The sequence below is a fragment of the Mauremys mutica genome, chromosome 2 (genome assembly GCF_020497125.1).
Source record: "Mauremys mutica isolate MM-2020 ecotype Southern chromosome 2, ASM2049712v1, whole genome shotgun sequence".
Lineage (NCBI taxonomy): Eukaryota > Metazoa > Chordata > Testudines > Geoemydidae > Mauremys > Mauremys mutica.
Window position 1 is genome coordinate 86,203,531 of NC_059073.1, and position 20,994 is coordinate 86,224,524.

Here is a 20,994-nt window from a genome sequence, read left to right on the forward strand (position 1 = left end):
CTCACTAATTTCAATATACAGTTTCTTTAGCTTAGCTTTTCACCTTTACACTTTCATTGATAAAGGTTTTGTAGGCCAAGTTACATCCTCTGTGACCCCTTAGCAAACCATAGGGCCTAATTTTTCATTTACACCCACTTACAGTTAATGTTCAGAAAGCATTCTGATTTGCATGCTGTCATAGTAAACACTGGAATCAATGGACATACACCCCTCCTTCTCCCACGTGATAGGGGTAATTGTAAACATGTAATTGTAATTTGTAATCCTGAAGGAGGCCATGGGACTGGACCAGGAAATAAAGCCCAGTTTCTTACTAGCATTCCTGTGAGTTGCAGCTTTATTACAGAAGCATTTAACACTCTCTTTGCTCAGGTGTAAATTGTAACCAAGATGCAAGGTAGTGAGAATCAGGCTTCTGGCCCTCAGAACACCTGTGTGACCCTCCTAGCTGTAAGTGGGTTTGCACAGGTGTAGATGATAGTATTATTTGGGCTGCAGAACCTTTATAACTGGTCAGAGAAAAAGACCATAGCTTTACTTTTACAGAACAGGGTGGGTTTGGGGATTGGGTATCTTAGAATAGCATCTTTTTAATTGAAAACTGGATATGAAAGTGAATGAGATCTAACAAATAGAACTTTGCAATACTATTTTGACAGTCACTGTTATGGTAGTACTATACTTTAAAAAAGAGCTATGCATAGCCAGATTATTTGTATTATAAGAGCTCTAAAGAAACAGAGATAACTTTCTACACTAAACATGTGGGAAATGGAGACTATTTAATATACTATCATCAGGAATTTTTTTTTATTGTGCTGACACCCTACAAATATTAGCAGCAACTTCCTTAAAGTTTTGTCTGGAAAAGTTTCCTCAGGGAAGTGACAGAAGCTTTATTTTTGAAGACATTTCAGACTTGTCAAGACAAAGTACTATTTTTTGTAGGGGACATAGATGGGCTTAATAAGTCTTTTCCTCTAAATTTTAGGAGATCAAATTCTGCTTTCAGTTAAACTGGAAATTGCTTGGGTTGTGCTGGTGCATCTAGGGCCAAAGTCAGCTCCTCAATACCCTTTTTTTAAAACAGTGCACAAAACGTCCCTTTAGAGCTCAGTTCCATGCTGCAAAAGGGAAGCATGCTCCCTGTGCAATCTTACTAAGTCCTGTCTTCCCCATGCATGTGTGTGGTGGAACAGTACAGTTTGTGTGGAACTCACCTACAGAGAAGGGGCAGGATTGCCCCATCAGCAAAATTATTACGTGAACCAAATTCTGCTGAACAGCTCTGTGTTTGTTTAAAACTATCCTGATTTGTGTAAAAAGTTAATGGTTTGCCAGCTTTAAAAAATATTTTGTTTTTAAATCTTAAACAAGTATGCAGCTCTTCCAACAGGCTGGAGAGCTGCGGTATCTGGGGCGGTAGAGGAAATCAACACTTCTAATCAGGATACCTTGGCATTGAGAAATACTGCCCCTTGCGTAGATGACCCCTTGGGACGTAGTGCTCTCTACACTGGCTTGGGCAGGATTTCCAAGCATGACTCAACTCCCAGAGCTCACTTCTGCCACCTGGCTACTAGTAAACCCATTTAAGCATTGTCAATTTTTATCAATCTCCTTCACACTCTTTTTATAACAGGTCAGTTTCTCCCTCATTAACAAGACAGAACTCATTTCCGAGAGAAGGGAGCTGCTATCCTATATTTCCCTCCCAAAGACGCTTCATGTAGCATCCAACCTGCATCAAGAACGATACAGTCCTATAGCCCCAAAACTGCACCTCTCCAGCAGGTGATTTTCTAGCTTACAGGGTGACTGTGCTGGTATTCTTGTAACAATGGCAGCCCTTCCCTGCAGGAGAGGTGGGATCTTCAGGATTGCAGGGCTGTATGGCCCTTAATTTGCAAATAAACTGCACCCCCTTCCCTATCTGCACTGTAGCTGAAGCCATGTGCTTGCAAGAAATGTTCTTAATAGGCAGCAGGTTTAAAACAAACAAAAGGAAATATTTTTTTCTCACAACACACAGTCAACCTGTGGAACTCCTTTGCCAGAGGATGGTGTGAAGGCCAAGATTATAACAGGGTTAAAAAAAAGAACTAGATAAGTTCATGGAGGATAAGGTCCATCAATGGCTATTGGCCAGGATGGGCATGGATGGTGTCCCTAGCCTATGTTTGCCAGAAGCTGGGAATGGGTGACAGGGGATGGATCACTTGATGATGACCTGTTCTGTTCATTTCCTCTGGGGCACCTGGCATTGGCCACTGTCGGAAAACAGGATACTGGGCTAGATGGACCTTTGGTCTGATCCAGTATGGCCGTTCTTATGGTCAGCTCCATACGAGGACATAGTGCAGCTAGACAAAGCTAGTTTCTATGCTGATCATTTTTAATATTAATCAAGGTGGAATGAAAAACATAACCAATCCATTTTGCTTGAGATTATCTATTTTGACAGTGAGGCTGAAGCTACAATGAAGCCAAATTAGATCTGTTTGTAGACAATGACCCTTATGTAGCTATTTAATATAATTTAAAAAAAAAATTCTTATCTGTTCAATTACAGCCTAGAGAAATCATAAATCACTATAGTATGGAGAATTAACCCCGTTCATTCAAAACCTTAGTGACCAGTTGGTTGAAATTTCTTTCACTATGATACCATTTCACTATCGTGTTTATAATATTGTTCCTGGATAGCAACATCAGTGGTTGCTGCTGTAATGGTAGCAGATGATAAAAATATGAGGATGATAATATTACACATGCAGGGTAAATGGACCTGATCAGACTCCAGATCCGAAATGGCTTTCACACCTGTGTACAGCCCTCACCAGCTGTTTTCCAGGGACATCAATAGGACCAATCTCAGTGCCAAAAGTTAAGCATGTATATCTTTGCAGGATGGGAGCTTTATTCAACACAGGAACAAACTTAATCTAGCAGTTCTCCTGAAACCTCAAACCATCTGTCAGAACCAGGGGCGGCTCCAGGCCCCAGCACTCCAAGCGTGTGCTTGGGGCGGCGTGCTGCGGGGGGCACTCTGCCGGTCGCCGGGAGGGCGGCGTCCCGCGGCTCCAGTGGACCTCCCGCAGGCGTGCCTGTGGAGGGTCCGCTGGTCCCGCGGCTTCAGTGGAGCCACGGGACCAGTGGACCCTCCGCAGGCACACCTGCGGGAGGTCCACCGGAGCCACGGGACCGGCGACCGGCAGAGCACCCCCCACGGCATGCCGCCGTGCTTGGGGCGGCGAAATGTCTAGAGCCGCCCTTGGTCAGAACCTGCTTTCTTGAAAAATAACTTTCTCTTTCAGTCTAGTAGGCAGGAAAGAACGAGAGAGGGGAAAAAAAAGAAGAAAACAACCTGTAAAGTTGACCTTTGTCATGTACTGTTTAGCTTCTATGTATAATCCTTATTACAGCAAATTCCAACCTTGCAAGAAACTATAATTAGTTTTGCAATTTTTTTTCAATTAGGAGACTAAGCTTGCCAAAGAAAACATATTTATGAATTTTTCCTTTATCACACAGTTCAGAGATCATATACATTCATGCCTATAATGAGGACCTGATACACATATTAGTGTATTGGTCCAAACTTTGTTAGTGGAGAAAGCTTTGATGTATCTCTAATTGGTTTTAGCACTATAGAATAGGTGCTGAAATCAGTAAGCAAGAAATTGCCAGTAGTAGGTGGAGAAGGGATAATTTTGAGTCTCACCATATGCTTTGAGAAATTAAATCATTGCAACATAAGTAGAAAAAAGAAGTTAGAACTTGTTGCTTTTTTATTTTTAAAACAAACTCATTATGGATTATCTGCAACATCCCAAAATATGCTTGACTCTAAATCATTAAAAGTATCAATTTCACAGTTTTTATTTTTGTAGAAACAACTCTCATCTTGCTTTCCTTCAATGTGCTCTGCATTCTGACACCTAATGTCTGGTGAAGAATATAGTAACAAAGGAAATATATCTGCATAACATAGGGAAATTGCCAAACCTTTAATTCACTCCAGACACTATCCACAAAAGAGCAAAACACTAACTATAGATTTGAGCTACAAGACACACATAAAACCTGAGGGGAGTTGGGTGATCTAAAACAATACGTAGTAATGGTAGCCTGAATTATCCACCCTATAATTCCATGGTTGTATGGTAACTTTATTCAAGCAATAACTAATATGGTCCATGGCTTTGCCTGTGGCTTAATGACAGTCTGGGACGAGGGAGAGTTTGTTCGGGTTAAGAGCTGTGTGACTGGCTAGTTTACATTAAGAGGAATTCCTAGTGACTGGTAAAAGCAGGCTATTCCTCATCAATTTCCCAGGCCTTGATTATGTTTGACTTCTGGTCTCAATAGGATCTTCTTACTAATTCCTGTTGTTGTCAGTTGTTTGCTGTGTTTGTGTTCTCTCTGCGTGCTGCACTGGCTCTGGCCAGATAGCCCATACAGCAGACTTTGATCCAACTGCTCAAGAAGACCACAGACTTGGTTCAGCATCGCAGGCGCTCGGCCAGGTCATTTATTGTCAATGAAGCATGGTCCTATTGCTCTGGCTCAATGGTTACAGGTACCCTGACACATGTATGCCTGTTACAATGGACTAGTTCTGTGAGCAGCAGGACTTTCTGCTCCCCTGTAGGCCAGACTAAGACACCCCCTTTGTGACCCCTTTTATACACAAACAAGTTATGTATTGCCCCTCTTTATTATCACCCTTTATTTTATATATATTGGTTTGATCAAAACATCTCTATCCATCACCCTATCATCCTGAACTTATCTTTTTGAAGGATCAGTGTATCACTGCATCATCTTAGGGAAATGTGTTTATACCATAACTTTGTATAAAGGTGTCCTGGTACTACCCTTCTGGAATGTGTTTGTGCAAATATCCTGTGCCTAGCACTTCTTAGGCGTGTTTGTATTTTTTGCAACACTAACCCTGTTCTTGCCAAGTTCATGTTCCATACAATGCAGGCATATTTTATAATAGGGCCTGACTTTACACCTAGCCTGACTCTTGCTAACTTTGCTTTATATCAGCAGGGCCTGACTTTAGTATGGGCCTTAGGCCTCACACTAGGCCCCTTATAACTAGGACTCATGTCTCAGGTTCTTTTTCTACTATGATCCCTTTAGACTATTAAGTTCTTGTGTTTTTTATGCCAGGGTAACCATAGTGTTTCCATACTCTTCCAATAAGGAACTATCATCATCAACCTTAAAAATGTCAATGTCTCAAATGTTTATTTTCCTTTTTTTCTAAATGACAAACTTTTAGACGTAACTTCTTGGGAGGAAATTCTCTTCTTTGAATAATCTGAACCACCGGGCATAAGTATGCTGCAAAAATATAATTTCCCATGTACTTGTCACCTAATTATCTTCAATTGAGTGAAAATACAATTTATACCCACATTAAGGTTGCTTTACACTGCCAGAACAGTGGAAAGGGGGGGAGGGTAAACAATCAGGCCCATGATGTTCCATTGATGATCCTGTTGTACAGTTCCTCAGGTAAACTTATCACTCAGAACTTTCATCTTTAGTCCTTTGCTGTAATCACTACTTTACAAAGTCTCCTTAAATGACCACAAGAAGTATCACAAAATGCATAACACTTCAGTTAGTATCTCTTAAAAGTGTAATGACTTTAAATATGCCATAGAATACTCTTCCTTGATGACAGGGTGAAGGCTAAAGACAACAATGAAGTCTGTTCTATTTAGCCTTGTTTCAAATACTTCCCAACCTCCTCCTGACAGTAGTGTCCTATAAGTACTATTTTCTTTGCTTATTCTTCCCTTTGGTGTACTTCAGTAATTTAAACACAGGACCTTCCTACATTTTTCACATAATTTCTTCCCAGCCAATCGCGCTCCCTTTTATTTCGGTATCCAGGCAGTACACTCTTACATCAAACAAATCCTTACTAGAGTCATGTTCATCATCCTTTTCCCCCTGAATTTAGGCATTTAAAAAGAATCAACCTTCACATCCCCATTTTTTTCTTCAAATCCTCACTTAACAGAAACAATTATTTACATCTCGTATGTAATCTGCATTATTGAAATGGTGCCTAAATCAGGTATATAGGCAAAGTCAGTGCCAGCCTTTTAGAGATTGCCATAATACAGGATTGCGTTACTCCATTTGTATGCTGACATAGACAACTGACACACTGGCCCCTAATTGTCCCCTTCACATGTCTTGTCCTGCCACAAATTAAGCAGCAGGGGAAAAAGCTCAAATGTCAGCGATTGTTCCTATATGTTGATATTGGTAGAGCGTGATATGTTTACCTTTTCCTTCATCATAGCCTAATACTCCATTCTGGTACATTGGTTTGATGCTATTCTAACTCTCTTGATTTTTAAATGTAACTACAGTAGTTAAAATTGGTGTTATGCAATGGAGATTTAGGTTTAGATCAAAATAATTCTATGTTAGGGCTAGCTAGGTAGAGCTGGATTGTTTCCATATGGAAACAGAATTGAATATTTCTTGCTCTGAAAGTTTTCCATGTACTTCAGATTGATTGGATCGGAGTTAATCTGTCAACACAATGGATATGGTTCCAGAATAAGAAGGACCCAATAAATCCTTTTCTCTGTTGAGTTTCATCTAGTTTCACTGAGATGTTGCTATACTCACCCATTTGTGGGATAGTAGTAAAGGAGAATCTGAGAATCATTACCAATGAGAATTGTTAATACTTCCATTTGTGAGGGTAAGTTATCTACAACTTTAAAGAAAGTGGTTTCCTTGATCAACAAACAGCTCCTTCATGTGAACAGTTACAACAATTTCTGCCCCATCTCAATCATTCCCTTTCCAGTGAAAATTATTGAGAAGGTGACTCCACTCACAGTAGATTTGTTTAGTTTCATGGATCCCTCTGAATCTGATTTCAGACCTGGCCATGGCATGATGACTACAGAGTGATTGATTTCCTTGTGATCAACATGGGGTCAAGCGTGTATGCTGATTTTATTAGATTTTTTGGGGTGATCACACAGGACTGTCACAGTTTGGTAGAATCCCTTGATCCTTTTGAGTATGAGCCATAGATTGTATCTATAATACTGAGCTTTAGAGTGAAATTACACAAGAAAGGGAAAGCAAAATTATCACTTTAAAAAATTATTCTCACTGAAGCTTCACACTTAGCTCAGTGTTTCTGAGATTTGCCAAGAAATTATACACTTGAGAGTCCATGCAAATGCAGTGTTTGCAGTTGAAAATTAGTACCTGTTAGACACTTTTTTACCTTATGCATCTCCTATGCTGCCACTAACCTCCACAGTTGTCTTGTTTCAGTGCTAATTATGGATTGAAATTTAATTCATAACACTAAACCATGAGTATTTGTTCAACTATTACTCCAGGAGAATATTTACCAGCTGTAAGTGAAACATTTGCAGTTGAAAATAAAGACTTCAGAGGATCAAAAATGTGTCATGGATTGACAAATAATTGAGAAACAGCTTAGTTCTTAATATTTTATGTACACTAGCCTAATACTTCTCACCTTGCTCATGTCAGCAAATCCATTGACTCCTACAAGACTACATGCATGGACAAAGTAAATGAAGCTGCTGGCCTTGGCTGTCCCATTTTTTCAAATTAAAAAGAGAATTAAATTAGAGAAAAGAAATACATTCAGCTCACCAACTTTAGATGTTCGTCCTGTCTTATCCTGCATATTGTGTGAAAAAAATCAATGGGTGCTTTGGTTTTAGTAATTTTAGTTCTTTTTGCAGATTATTAATGTATGTACTAGTGTTAGTTATTGTAATTGGTGTAGGTTCCCCTTACTGATGGGCCTCCAAAGAATTTGTTGGTACCACATACCAGGGGCAAACGAGGTACTGAATAGAACTTTTCTTAATTTTTACATGCAAAACAATGAAACTGTAGCTGTTTTATTTTGAGGCAGCATTGTTTGTTCAAAGGGTAGTGTTTGTAAATGGACCACTTGTGGTATAGCCTGGACTGGAGAATGAGTCTTCCCAACCACTTGCTATACACAGTCTAGTCAACATCACTTATAAAGGGCTGTGAGAAGAATGACCATTTAAAAAGGAAGGTAATTAGTGGGATGGATTGTTGGCTTCTCTTGGCTGATACTCCAGCAAGGCAACCACTGGAATAGAAAGCTAAGTATTGTATTAAAATTGCCCTAAGACACAAATTATACTAAAGGAGAAGTCAGAGCAGATTGAACATCCTGAAAGGAGCCGGATAAGGGGTTTGGCATGGGTCACTACAGGTCAGTTGGCTGGACATCTTTGAAATGACTATGGTGTATATAAAAACCATGTAGTTTGGGAAGCTCTTGGAGTTAGTAGCATGCTACTCACTCAGGTAACATCTTGTAAGGGACCTAGTGAATAGGGTTTGAATTTGGTTCCTACAGAATGGCAGATTGGTGGATATTGTAAATCAACAACGATTGAATATCACATTGGTGCAAGTTACATTCCGTCCTACTTCCTTGGTGCTATAGCTAGTTAAAAAAGGGGGGAAAGATCCCAAAAATTCTGTGTAAAATGTTCCTTTTCTGTGAATTTTGAAACTTTATTGAATTTGTGAAAAATTTGAGTTTGAAAGTTTTAACCATCTGTATTTTTCTATTACACCTGTGTTCTGACTATGCTCAGTGCCCCATCAGCCCTTCATGCACAACTTCTAATGAGATAAATGAGAGAGGTGTGTGTGTGTAATAGACAGGATAAACAGACTCACTCTAATGTACACTACTGTTTAATATCCGCAGTAAAATTGGGCCATAGTAACTGAACATCCTAAGCAAAAAGAAAAAGAGAAGCCTTTGGTATTGTCAATAATAGCACAGTACTAAAGATAGCAGACACTGAGAATAATCTCTTTTCTTTAATGTTGGAAAAGAACTTTCAGGACTTTTATTTTTCCAGTTAGCATATAGACAGTTCTGACAATTTCTGCACCTAAGTAGACAGTTTTCACTTGGTTACTAATGACAAATCATAGTTAAATATCAACTTCAAAACTCAGTGCCTTCATGGTACATCTAAGAATAGCTTACTGGCCCTATATCTTTTTAATTCATTTGGAGCGTTTCTTGCAAATCCAAGCTATGGTATATGTGAGTCAGAACTGAGAGTTGAAGATTCAGGAATTGCCAGATCAAATAGCTCAAGTATATCTATATAATAGATAAAAGGGGAACATGAAGGGAGAGAGATAGGGCTAGGAAACTCATTCAATGGGACAATAATAGGACAATGCCATTGTAAAAGGACAGGCGAGAGCCCTTTTATCTTACTATATCTGATCAGGCTTGGTGGGCAAGAATATGAACTTTAATTCTCCTGTTCCTATTTTAAAGTTGGTTTGCTCATATTTTGTATCGTGTGGTATGTTATGGTGCCAGAAAGAACTGGATAATCAGTATTTAGATAACGACTAAACTTTGATTATCGGCAGGATCTGACTGAGTATCAAATCATCCCTCCCCTGTGTTAGTGAGAGAAGAGGACATCTGAGACCTCCTAGAGTTTAAGGGAAGAAGGGATCACTAAATCACCTCATTTGGTCCCCTGTATAGCGTAAACCACCAAATATCATTCAGCCACCCCTGCACCAAGCCCAGCAACTAGAATTAGACCAAAATATTACCTCTCTCAGGAGAGTAAACTATTACTGCCATAGGTAGAGAACAGGAGGGACCAGTGTTCACCAATGCCTGATGCCCCTGCAATGGCAGGGAATAGATTTAATGAGATAAAAGCAGATGATCAAAGGAGATGGCAGGTGATAAAAACCTACAGACAGAGAGTAAAAAGAGGTGATCTTATCAGAGGGCTGATGTTGAGATAATGGGGAAGGAAAATTACTATACGTTTGTAGCAGCAACAAGGAAAACAAGTGGGGGAATCTGCTCAACATCCTAGATGTCTATATACAAACTCAAGGACTATGGGGAATAAACAGGAAGAACTAGAAATATTAGTACATAAGCTAAATTATTACTTAATTGACATCAGTGAGACTTGGTGGGATAAATTATACTGACTGGAATATTAGTATGTGGGGCATCACTTATTTAGGAAGGATAGGCAGGGAAAAAAGGGAGGACTTATATTATACATCAAGAATATACAAACTTGTTCTCAGGTCCAGAAGGAGGTGAGAGACAGACAGTTGAAAGTCTCTGGGTGAAGAGAGAAGGGGAAAAAACAAAAGCAACATCATGGTATGGGTCTATTACAGACCTCCAAATCAGGAGGAGGAGTTGGATGAGGCATTTCCAGAGCGAATAACAGAAATATCCAAAACTCGAGACCTGGTGCTAATGGAGGACTTTAACTACCCAGTCATCTATTGGAAAACACAAAATAAGTTCTAGGAATGTATTGGGATCAACTTCTTGTTTCAGAAGGTGGAGGAAGTAACTAGAGGGACAGCCATTTTAGACTTGATTCTGACTAAAAGGGAGGAACAAGGTGTGAATCTGAAGGCAATTTGGGTGAAAGTGATCAGGAAATGATAGATTTTATGATTCTAAGGAAAGGAAGGATTGAGAGCCACAGAATAAGGACATTGGACTTCAAAAAAGCAGACTTTAACAAACTCAGAGAACTGCTAGGTAAGGTCCCATGGGAAGAAAATGTAAGGGAAAAACGGTATTCAGGAGAGCTGGCAGTTTCTCAGAAACAATATTAAAGGTGCAACAGCAAACTATCCCAATGCAAAGGAAAGAGAGGAAGAATAGTAAGAGGCCAGTATGGCTCCATCAGGAGTTCTTTAATGGTCTGAAAAACAAAAAAAGAGTCCACAAAAAGTGGAAACATGGACAAATTGCTAAGGATAAGTACAAAAGAATAGCACAAGCATGCACACAACGAGTTACCCCTATTAAGGGTCATAAAAGGCAATAAGAAGAGATTCTCTAAAGAGCAAGGGAAAGTGTAGGTCTTCTACTTAGGGGAGGAGGAGAGCTAATAACTGATGACATCAAGAAGGCTGAGGTATTCAGTGCCTATTTTGCTTCAGTCTTCACTAAAAAAATTAATGGTTACCACACACTTAAATGATTTATATTAACAACAAAGAGGTAGGAATGAAAGCCAAAATAGGGACAGAACAGGTTAACGAATATTTAGATATGTTTGATGTATTCAAATCGGCAGGGCCTGATGAAATTCACCATAGAGTACTTAAAGAGCTATCTGAAGCAATCCTCTTTGAGAACTCTTGGGAGGATGGGATCTGACTGGCGATGGGCAAACAATAGTGCCTGTCTTTAAGAAGGGGAACAAATTGGAATTATAGATCAATCAGCCTAAGCTTGATACCTGGAAAGATATTGTAACAAATTACTAAACAATTTGTAAGCATCTAGAAAATAACAGGGGCCTGCTCTGTGTCTGGTACTATTCAATATTTTTATCAGTGACTTGGATAATGAGTGGAGAATAGGCTTATAACATTTGCAGATGGCACCAAACTGGGAGGACTTGCTATCACTTTGGAGGGTAGGTTTAGAATTCAAAGTAACAGTGACAAATTGGAGAAATAACCTTGACAAGTTGGAGAAATCAACAAGATGAAATTCAGTAAAGACAAGTGGAAAGTTCTGCACTTGGGAAGGAAAAATCAAATGTACAAATACAAAATGGGGAATAACTGGCTAGGCAGTTGAATAGGATCTGAGGGTTATAGCGGATAACAAATTGAATACAAACCAACAGCTTGATGCAATTAAAAAAAAGTTAATATCACTTGGGGAGTATTAAAAAAGTGTCATATGTAAGAACTGGGAGGTAATTGGCCTGCTCCACTCAGCACTGGTGAAGCCACAGCGAGTTCTGAGCACTGCAGTTTAAGAAATATGTGGACAAACTGGAGAGAGTAGAGATGAGCACCACAAAAATGATACAAAGTTTAGAAAACCTGACCCAGGAGGAAAGGTTGAAAAAGGACATATTTAGTCTTGGGGCGGGGGATGGGGGGAGGACTGAGTGGGGTCTTAATAACAATCTTCAAAGATATTAAGGGCTGTTACGAAGAGGATGGTGATCAGTTGTTCTCCATGACCACTGAAGGTAAGACAAGAAGTAATGGGCTTAATTGGCAGCAAGGGAAATTCAAGTTAGATGTTAGGAAAAGTTTTCTATCACTAAGGACAAGTAAGCACTGAAATAAGCCTTCCAAGGGAGGTTGTGGAATTCACATCATTGTCTAACCTGTTCTTTTAAAAACTTCCAAACACCTGTCAGGGACGATGTAGGTATACTTGATCCTGCCTCAGGATTGGGGGCTGGACTAGATGACTTCTCGAGGTGCATTCCAGTTGTAGATTTCTATGATTCTGTGATCCTAGCAAGTGAACACCCATTCCTGTCCACACACAGCAGCAGAAGAGGATCGTAACCTAACTTTCCCAAAAGCAGTAGGATGGGGGACTAACTACTAACCCAGCTAGCATATAACAGCTACAAGGGGCCATGCTCTTCACGTGTCCATTTTCCTAGTACCTGCACAGTGAACATCACAATGTGCAGCATAAGTAAGTGGATCTACATGCTGCTTGATTTGAATATGGCATTCCTCTATTTGGTCCCCAAATGTGAGCCAACATGCCCTGCAGTCAGGTCTCATAGCAAAACGGATGCCATTCTAATCCACCTTTCTCCCAGACTAATAAAGGAAAGGCAGGATTTTTGTATAGTCTTGGGCATTAACTGTGGTCCTGGTAAATCATTTAGGGGAACTGGAACTTGGAATTGATTGTCTAACGAAGAGGGCAATTCACAGAGTTAGGATCAGTCATGTAGCTGTGGATTTGAACATTTTTTTTCATTGATGCTTTCCTTCAATGGTAAAGAAAAAAGTGACTTGAATAATTTAATTGTTGGCCTGGTCATTGCTTGCATTCTCACTGGCCATTGCTCTTGGGAGACTAGATAAAGTAATTAAATTAAGAACAAACTAATTTTTGATCACAGATAAGCTGGAAGTTATAGAGCTGGTCAAAACACAATAATTGTCAAAAAAAAATCAAAATTTTCCATCTTTTTATTTTTTCCAAATGAGAAACAAAATCAGTATTGAATTTTTGATTTTCAGAAATGCAAATATTTTGGCTTTCACTTTTTTAGTAGTTTTTTTCTCCACAGACCCCTCTTTTGTCCTTTTCCTTATCTTTCCCAGTGGCAAAACAGAAAAAAAGGAAAACAGGAAAGGAGGAAATAAATTTATTTCTAGTTTTCCAAAACTGAAAAATGGGGGGGTTGTAAAAAAAAATAAAAAAGCTCAAACAAAACAAAAATGTATATGAAAACTGCCTACTGTTCTTTGAAAAGCATTTCTGAATGAAAACTTTCAACCAGCTCAAGTATATTGTACTCCCATATTTATTGAATTCAGTGCCTTTAGATATACTATCTTAATGATTTGTCTAATTTTAAAGAAATTTTAGTTTTCATTTTATTGGAGAGTACTAATAGCTTCAGCCCACTGCTCTGATGATATCACAACTTCAGAAATATGGTTTAAATGGAAGATAGGTGTAAATAAATGGACTGATTCTGCATGATGCTAGGCTCCTCCCTGAAAAGCTCTAAGGTTGGGAACAGGGACTGAAACTTTAAATGCCAGCTAAAAAACCAAACAAAAACCCCACCTACTGTTTATTGCAAGAATATTTGCAAGAAAAGCAAATGGTGTGTTTTGTTTTTGACAAATGAAAACTTAGGGATAGTTCATTTGCAGATTTGACTTAATCTGAAGCACGTGTATTTTGAGTGTGTTGGGCATAGGAAGGGATTAAGGAAAAGGTTTTGATTTGGCCCATTTCTTTTGAAAATTGAAAACCATTCACATAGGTCAGTGAGTCAATATGAAAACATTTCCCAGTACTACAAAATCCCTCTACACAAGGTATATTACATTGCTGAACTGTTGAGAAGTCAGGAGTTAGGAAACAACAACAAAGCTTTGGTTGTTTCAGGTGATGGGAATCCTAATAATTTTGTTTGTGACAGCTTTTGCTGACTTGGCTCATTGCAAAAAATGAGAAAGATAAAGTGAAGCAAGCTAATATCACTGGTGTGAGTTGCAAAGGTTATGTAAATTTTGACAGAGTCAATGTTTATTTGTAAGCATTTTTTTTTATTTTTATCAATTTAAATTTTCACAGTAACACAAAATTATGGGCTTTAAGCTTTTTTATTTCTATTTATTTCAGTTTTCACAGTTGTGGGAAATTATGGGGTGGGTCAGATGACGGGAAGAGTCAGACAATTATTTAATGTCAGTAGAAGTTGTGATTCAAAAAGTTAAAACTCTATATCCGTTAAACCACAAATTGTTGACATCACATGTCAAAATATACAAAGTAAATACCCTTCCTATCAAACTGTAACAAGTTCTCAAGCAGTATTTTTCTTACTTATCAATGGAAACATTTTTTATTGATCTGTGTTTGTATGGTAAAATCATTTGTGAATACTTACCGATAAAAATCTAATACTTCCAAGCCCATTTATAAGGATAAACAAGAAATGATAACTAGTGTCAGGGCTGGCTCTAGGTTTTTTGCCGCCCCAAGCAAAAAAATTTTGGCTGCTCCCCGTCCCAGCCCTGGGCTCCCCTCAGCACCCTGCTGCTGCCCCAGCCCTGGGCTCTCCCCACCACACCCATACCTCCTGCCGCCCCAGCCCTGGGCTCCCCTTTTCCCCCCACCAGTGCCCCCCACACACCTCCTGCCGCCCCAGCCCTGGGCTTCCCCCCACACCTGCACCCTCCTTCCACCGCAGCCCTGGGTCACTGGTAACTCGCTCTCAGGGCGGGCATTCAGCAGGAATTTTGGATGTGCACAAAACAGACAGGATTGGTTACAGAGCTGCAGTAAAGTGGAACAATTTTCAGCTTGTGTGATTGGAGGATATCTGGATGCATATTATAAAACTGTCCTCCATAAATGAGGAAAAGTTGAGGTACCTTTATTATTCTTTTGTTCCACTCTTTCTTTCTATGGGGAATTTGCCAATGCAATATCACTGTCTTCCTTTTAAACAAACAAACAAAAAAAAAGCAATGGCTGTTGAAAATAGCAATTCCAGTCCTAATAACCACCGGGAAGCATTTCTTGCTCAATTTTATCCTACTTTTTCTACAGTAAATTACAGTGGATCAGTATAAATGATTTGGGAGAAATGAAGTAACAGCTGCCCAAACTGAGCTTGAGCACTCCTGAATTTTGAGGTGTTCAAATCTGGAAGGCAGGTGCTGTGTGTGGGGGGGCGTGAGCTCTGTCGGGGAGCAAGGCAGCATGTATGCAGCAGCTAACCATCAGCTCCCAGAGCCCTCTGTTGGTTCTCAGCTCCCATGCTGGATCCCTGCCGCCCCTGCAAATGGGCTGCCCCAAGCAGGTGCTTGCTTTGCTGGTGCCTAGAGCCGCCTATGACTAGTGTATAGATATATTTAATCTCCTGCCAAAAATACAAAACAACTCATATGGCCTTGTTAGTGTGAAGAATTAGAAGACACTAGGATCCTAAATTCTAACCCAGTTTGAGCCACTTACTCAATTTGTGGCCTGGGGCAGGCCATTTTAACATATTCCTCTATCAATCCACCTGGAAAATGTACTAAAAAGTAGAACCATACTGAAATCAAAAGCTGAATCTAAGATATGGGACTTTTTTTTTAATATATAAAGAAATTTCAAGTAATAAAGAAAATCCTTCATCCTAAATGTATTTGCAGCCTCGCTGTGAAGTCTATTATTCTCCTCATTCTCTCGGTTGGTGCCTTAGGAGAACAAAACAGTATCACTTACTTGTAGCCAATGTGTAAAATAATTTGTCAAGGCAATTCACTATAGTCACACAACAGTAGCAGATATAAACTGTTCGACAAATGATGGATTTCAGTGAATTTTCCCTTGTACATCAATTGATAGCTGCTGCCTTTTGCATGTTTCTTATCAAGATATGGATCTGTGCAAAGCTATGAACTCCACATGTACCTGTTGTATGTGCCCCCTCACTGACCTGTCATGTTGTAAAGTTAATCTTCCAAATATCACCTTTGGTAAGCAATACAAAGACAGAACTGTGCTAGCCACTTGGAACTTCCAATGCTACTCTCTAGCCTCCAAAAGATTGTGGGTCACGCTACCCAAGAAATGTTCAGGCATGTAGCTTGCACGTCTTTGTCCCTTTGCAATAATGTCACTCAAAATGGGAGACATTCTATAATATAAAATAATTACTGACAGGAAATAATGTAGGATACATTAGCTCAGAAAACCTGTAAGAGAGGAAGGATGGTCCAGTAGTTAGGGCACTAGCTTACAACTTGAGAAGCCCAATTCTCCGCTCCACTATAGACTTCCTATATGACATTGGGCAAGTCACTGAGCCTCTCTGTGCCTCAGTTCTGCATCTATAAAATGGAGATAATAGGGACGCACTATCTCACAGAGGTATTGAGACCCACATAGATACTACAGTGATGGGGGCTTTCTAAGTACCTAGGATAGATAAGAAGCCCTACCTAAGAGAATTAAGTTAATATACAGTATTCTGACATGAAGGAAGCCATTGCTCCAAACATCAGTTACATGACTTCAGCTTACTTATCAATTCCACCTTGCTTCATATAGATTAAATAAGGCCACAGTCTGTCCTGTCATCCATTCAACTTCATTGTTGCCAGTGGGGGTGCACTGGTATACCATAAAAGGCCTATGAAACTTTGATAAGTCTAGCCTTCTAATAGGTTTTGGAAGAGTTTGCCTTTTTTAAAGTTGGAACTGGTTTGTCAATCATCAAAACAAGTCTAAAATGAGGTTTATTTCCAGTTCATTGGTATTTTCTTGAGATTCATTGTACCAATGACAGAAATAATTGTACATAGTATAACAGTAATGTGATGCTCTGTAGCTTGGGAGAACACCCTGCACCCCCATGTTCATCCTATAATATGATTGTGTGGTATCCGATGCAAAGTTTATGTCGGTGTCTTCGGAAGGTGGGTGTCTTCGGAAGGCTCATGATACACTGAGCATTGTTGTTACAGTAATGTTATAGGTTGTAATTTCATGTATATAGTTATGAGGCTGAAAATATGTCCTCATGGCTTAAAACAACCCCAGGCAAAACTATCCAGGAGCAGAGGGGCAATTCACACCTCATCAGGGCATGTATGGGAAAAAAACAGCCCAGCCTCACAGGAACAAAGGACACTGGCCTAGGCAGAAACAAAGGATCTGTTGGACTCTCAAGTGAGTCACCCCTCTTCCTTTGGTCAGTTTGGGACTGCAATGAGGTAAATCTCACCTGACTCTGAAGGGGTGGGGGGGAGCAAAGCCAAGAGGGAAGAAAGAACATGATAAAAGAGAGACGTTTGTCATATTCTCTCTCTCTTCCACTCCATCTACAGACACTACCATCAAATGACTGAAGCGCTAATCAAAGGGAAGAGCCTGGCTGAAGGGCAACCAGCCAGCCTGTGGTGAGAAGCATCTAAGTTTGTAAGGGCACTGAAAGTGTTAAGATCAGCTTAGAATGCATTTTGCTTTTAATTCATTTGACCAAATATGACTTCTTGTGCTTTGACCTATCTTTTGTAGTTAATAAATGTGTCTGTTTATTCTGCCTGCAGCAGTGCGTTTGGTTTGAAGCGTCTCAGAGACTCCCCTTGGAATAACAAGCCTGGTGCTTATCAATTTCTTTGTTAAATTGACGAACGCATATAAGCTTGCAGCGTCCAGTGGGCATAACTGGAAACTGCAGGATGGAGGTTCCTAGGATTGTGTCTGGGACCAGAGATTTTGGCTAGTTTCATTCGATTGCACAATCCAAGCAGCGGCTCGGCAACAGTGCTCACTCACGTAGCTGGGAGTAGCTTACATGCTAGAGGCTGTGCATGAACAGCCCGGGACTGGGGGTTCTCACAGCAGAGCAGGGTAAGTCTGGCTGCCAAAGTTGAGGATTGGAGTGACCTAGCAGATCACTGGTCCAGGTAACACCAGGGGAATGTCACAAGTAGTTACAATTTTTTGACGCTGATGCTGTACTCATTACAGAAGCAAAGATTCTCATTAATTTCAGTAGGAGATTTGCCTGTGTATATAATATGTTATCAAGCCAGGCCCTCAGTTTGTTTAACTGAAACATAGGAGTCTATCCAGTGGCTGCAGCTACTGTCTAAGGTAGATTTGTTATGAATAATGTCATTTGCTCACCAGTTGTCTTCAGCTTTGATCTCCCTGATTATATCTCTGTGGTACTTTAATTTTTGATTCTGCCTGCCCTATTTTGTGTTTTTTTGCATTTGTGTGTAATTTTATCTTTGTATGTTTTAGAGTTGGTGGCTTTGTTTTAGTCTGGCCCCAAGAACTTATATTCTTTTCTGGAGAAAACAGTTAACAGTATACACATTTCCTTTTTGTATAATCCTTGTATATATGCATATATTTTCTCCCTCAATTCTGTGATAAATTATGCCTTTCCAAATGATGAATCTCTACAGATTTGCCTCAATATGAGGGAGGGCTACACTGAACTGAGCATCAAAAAACTGTCTGGCCTATTTGATGTATATCTATTATCCAAATGCTTCCTCGTCTTTTCCTCTCTTGTACAGCCTTAATTTACTGTTTAGATTTCAGTAGTGCCACAACATACTAGGTTCTTTACAAATGTATAGGAGTTCACGGTCTCTGTCCCAAAGAGTTTACAGTCTAAAAGTAATGGATCTCTTATTGCATTTATAGGCATGGAATACTACTTTACAGCTACTGAATATGGCAATTATAACATACGAGTTAGTTTCAGAGAATTAGGAACAACTCACCCCCACCCCCTACACACACACACACACACACACACACACACACACACACGAATAATTATACTGGGAGATTCTCTGAGTTCATCAAAGTTTAATTAACTTTGACCCAAAGTTGCCATCATTGACAATATACCTCATTTTACATTTTTCTATGATTGATAATTTGAAGATTAAGCCTTTTTAAATGACTGAATAACACCCTGCTACATACACGGAAGCTACAAAAGGTACTCCATATATATTTAATTAAACTGACCTTAAAGCCAGCCTGTAATGTTCACTTTAACAAACATCTTGCTGTGTAAATCACTCCTGGAAGATTTGGTTGGCATTAAGGATCTTTTTTAGGAATAATCAACAGCTAAAACAATCTCTAAATCTTAATGATATCTATCATTACTGCCTCTAAAATATATTACTATGAGAGACAAAGGCAAATAGAGACATTTCATTTAGAGTCATAGATTTTAAGGTCAGAAGGAACCATCATGATCATCTAGTCTGACCTCTTGCACATTGTAGGTCACAGAACCTCACCCACCCATTCCTGTAATAGATCCATAACCTCAGGCTGAGTTACTGAAGTCCTCAAATCATGGTTTAAAGACTTCAAGTTACAGAAAATCTACCATTTACACTAGTTTAAATCTGCAAGTGACCCATACCCCATGCTGCAGAGGAAGACAAAAAAAACTGCAGGGATTCTGCCAATCTGACCTGGGGGGGAAATTCCTTCTTGATCCCAAATATGGCGATCAATTAGACCCTGAGCATGTGGGCAAGACCCATCGACCAGACACATAGGAAAGAATTCTCTGTAGTAACTCAGAGCCCTCCACATCTAGTGTCCCATCACCGACTGTGGGAGATATTTGCTACTAGCAGTCACAGATTGGCTACCATAGCAGGTAGCCAATCTCATCATACCATCCCTTCCATAAACTTATCAAGCTCAGTCATGAAGTCAGTTAGGTTTTTTGCCTCCACTGTTCCCCTTGGAAGGCTGTTCCAGAACTTCACTCCTCTGATGGTTCCAAACCTTCTCTTAATTTCAAGCCTAAACTTGTTGATGGCCAGTTTATATCCATTTGTTCTTTTGTCCACATTGGTCTTTAACTTAAATAACTCCTCTCCCTCCCTGATATTTATCTCTCTGAGGTATTTATAGAGAGCAATCATATCTTCCCCATAGCTTTTTTTTGGTTAGGCTAAACAAGCCAAGGCCTTTGAGTCTCCTCTCATAAGGTTGGTTTTCCAATGCTCTGATCATCCTAGTAACCCTTCTCTGCACTTGTTCCAGTTTGAATTAATCTGTTTTAAACGTGGGAGACCAGAATTGTAGACAATATTCCAGATTAGGCTTCACCAGTGCCTTGTATAATGGTACTAACATTTGCCTGTCTCTACTGGAAATACCTCGCCCGATGCATCCTAGGACTGCATTAGCCTTTTTCAAGGCGACATCATATTGGCAGCTCATATTTATCCTGTGATCAACCAATATCCTCAGGTCTTTATCCTTCTCTGTCATTTCCAACTGATAAGTACCCAGGTTATAGCTAAAATTCTTGTTGTTAGTCTCTAAGTACATGACCTTGCACTTCGCATTATTAAATTTAATCACATTTCTATTACTCAGATTCTCAAGGTCATCCAGATCGTGTATGATATTCCAGTCCTACTCTGCATTGTTAGTACTGCCTAACTTTGTGTCATCTGCAAATTTTATTAGCAAACTCCCACCTTTTGTGCCAAAGTCATTAATAAAAATGTTAAATAAGGGACTCCACTAGTAACTTCCCTCCAGCCTGACAGTTCATCTTTCAGTATAACCCATTGTAGTCTCACCTTTAACCAGTTCCTTATCCACCTTTCAGTTCTCATATTAAATCCCATCTTCTCTAGGTTAACGAATAATTTCCCAAGTGGAACTGTATCAGATTCCTTATTGCAATCCAGGAAGATTAGATCTACTGCATTTCCTTGTCTAAAAAATCAGTTATCAGCTCAAAGAAGGAGATCAGGTTTGTCTGGCACGATCTACCTTTTTAAAAACCCAGTTGTTATTTTATCCCAATTACTGTTTACCTCTGTGTTCTTAAATACTTTCTTTCAAAATTTGTTCCA